General features: G+C 39.1%; 1 protein-coding gene across 1 annotated transcript in view; it reads left to right on the forward strand.

Moving 5' to 3' along the window:
* The window catches only part of MARCHF3 (membrane associated ring-CH-type finger 3), a 74,944-nt gene that overhangs the window by 53,543 nt on the left and 18,767 nt on the right, over positions 1 to 2,634 (forward strand). The gene's annotated exons all lie outside the window — the stretch shown is intronic.

The following is a 2,634-nucleotide window of genomic DNA, read 5'->3' on the forward strand; positions in this document are numbered from 1 at the left end:
ACATATAGAAAGCAAGGAACATGGAAGTGAAGATAGTTCCAACAGCAACTTGCTGTCTATCCTCAGATAAGTTATCAAACGCTCTGTGGCCAGTATCCATATCTGTAAAATGGGATAATTTAACACCTACTTCACAGGGTTGTTGTGAGCATATACTGTACAATAAGCCCCAAGCTTCTAGCACTGAAACTGCCCCATTGCCAAAGGGGCAAGGAGACCCCATCTTCTGACCTCGTCTAATACCACAAGAGAAAGACAGAATCACCATAAGTAGCCCAAGGCCTATTCTGCAAGACCAGATATGCTGCCTCCCTCCAGCCCTTTTGCCAACCGTTCCTCCCATGCCACCCTCTCTGCTGGGTTCAATAATTCACTGCAGTGGCTGCACAGAACTCACAGATTATGGGATTTATTAGGGAAGCAACAGGCTACAATGCAAGTTCAGAAATGCACTCAGGCTCTCACAGCCAGCCATCTCACTTAGCAGCCAGCAGTCTCTCTCTCAGTAGCCCATGTCTCTTGCATCTCTCTCTCAGCAGCACATCTCTCACGTCTCTCTCTCAGCAAGTGCATGTCTCTCAGGATCCTGTTTCTCTCAGCAGCATGTATTTCTCAGCCAGCAGTCAGAGGGACTTCTTCTGCCTCTAGAAGGGCTCCTTTTGAGCCTGGCAGAGTGGCCAAACTAACCAATCCCAACATCAGAATTCTATACACCTGAAAGAGAGTGAACTTTCCAGAAGAATGCTTCATGCCACTGTCAACAAAAATACCCCAGATGAATAACTTTAAAAATCAGGAGCTACTCAGTTATAGCAAATTCTACCACAGAGTTTACAAAGACTTATGGCTAGAAAAGCCATACCAGGTAATTTACTACACCACACCCATCCACAGCAGATACTCAATTAACAGTTGTTTTTTTTTTTTTTTTTTGACTGCTCTAATTTTTTATTGGCTGGACATCTATGTTCCCAACTACCCCATCTCTCCCTGTCTCTCGCTCTGTGTGTGCAAGTCTGTCTTTCTCTATATATGTTTTATACATAAGTAATACATGTATTTACACAGATAATCTATCTTCATTTTAGAAAAATAAGAAAATACGTACAAAAAGAAAAAAAATAAAGACAACTCATAATTTTAGCGACATGAGTAGCCACTATTTTGCTGAGCATCTTCCTGGTCTTTATCTATGTAAATATACAAATGCACATCATTACAAATACAGTATACTATACATTCTATCCAGTCAAATTATTTTTCTGTTCAGCAACATATCACATCAATAAATACAGGTATATATTATCTTTGAAATTACTAGATGGTATTGTATTTTAAGGAGCTCTGGTAGCATAGTGCCTAAGGCACTTGACTGCTAACCAGAAGGCTGGTGGTTCAAACCCACCAGCCACTGCTCGGAAGGAAGGTTGGGCAATCTACTTCTATAATGATTCTGCCTCAGAAAACCAAGGAGGGGTCTCTATGAATCAGGTCCAACTCGACAACACATAACAATAACATTGTATTTTAAGTAAATTCTATAATTTATTTAAGCAATTTCCTACTGATGGAAATTTAAACTGTAATCAGATATTCTCTGTTTTAAACTCTGCTTGTATCAGCATCCTGGTATCAGGTATCAGTGTATTTTAGATTCTTTGGCAATGGTTCTTACCAAGGCACAGTGCAATTTTTTTTTTTTTCCTCAACCACAGATTATTACCACTGTTTTGCTCACAGGGCCCACATTTGTGTAGGGGACAAATAACACTTAGGGTCTGGAGGAAGATACAGATATTAATACAACAGTTCCTCTTTAAAGAATTCTGCACCTAAATATCACCAGCAAAAATCAAAGTAAAGAGTAGGCTGAGACAAAAAAAAATTGTGTTAATAAGGTGCAGAGTCCAGGTTTTGGGTGATCATGGACATATAAAATGATCTAGAAGTTTTTCAGGAATACCAACGATTGAAGAACAGTTAGAAAGCAGGAAACTGGGAATAAGCTATTGTAATTTCTAGTTGTTAAAGCACTGGGCTGCTAACTGAAAGGTGGGCAGTTCAGACCCACCAGGCACACTCCACAGGAGAAAGATGTGGCAGTCTGCTTCCGTAAAGATTTACTGTTTTGAAAACCCTACAGGGCGGTTCTACTGTATTGTGTATAGTCACTGTGAGTTGGAATCTACTTGACAGCAATGGGAGTTTGCCTTTGTATATTTATTTTACATCAGACAGAGGTCAGTAGTGATTCATAATTGCCTCCTGAATCATTTTATTGGATAATGTCAAGGGCCACATTGATAAATTAAATTATTATTTAATAATTAAATTATTATTATCCACTTCTCAAAGAATTGGCCAGGGAAAACCTTATGAATAGCAGAGAAACACTGTCTGGTACATTACTGTGCAACTTTATAAATAGTCTGAAAACATTGTCCAATACAGAGGTGGATGAGTCACTTAGATTAGAAGCCTCTCAAAATAAGACTAGGAAAGAGTTGCATCATCAGAGTAAAAACATCTTAACTGATATGGAGAAGGTAAAGCTTTCAAGACCTCCATTTGCTGACGTAGCATGACTCAATTGAGGAGAAACAGCTACAAACATCCATTGATAATCAGAACATG

The sequence above is a fragment of the Orycteropus afer genome, unplaced genomic scaffold, assembly GCF_000298275.1.
Source record: "Orycteropus afer afer isolate SDZICR_OR568_19922 unplaced genomic scaffold, OryAfe1.0 scaffold00086, whole genome shotgun sequence".
In the NCBI taxonomy this organism is placed as follows: domain Eukaryota; kingdom Metazoa; phylum Chordata; class Mammalia; order Tubulidentata; family Orycteropodidae; genus Orycteropus; species Orycteropus afer.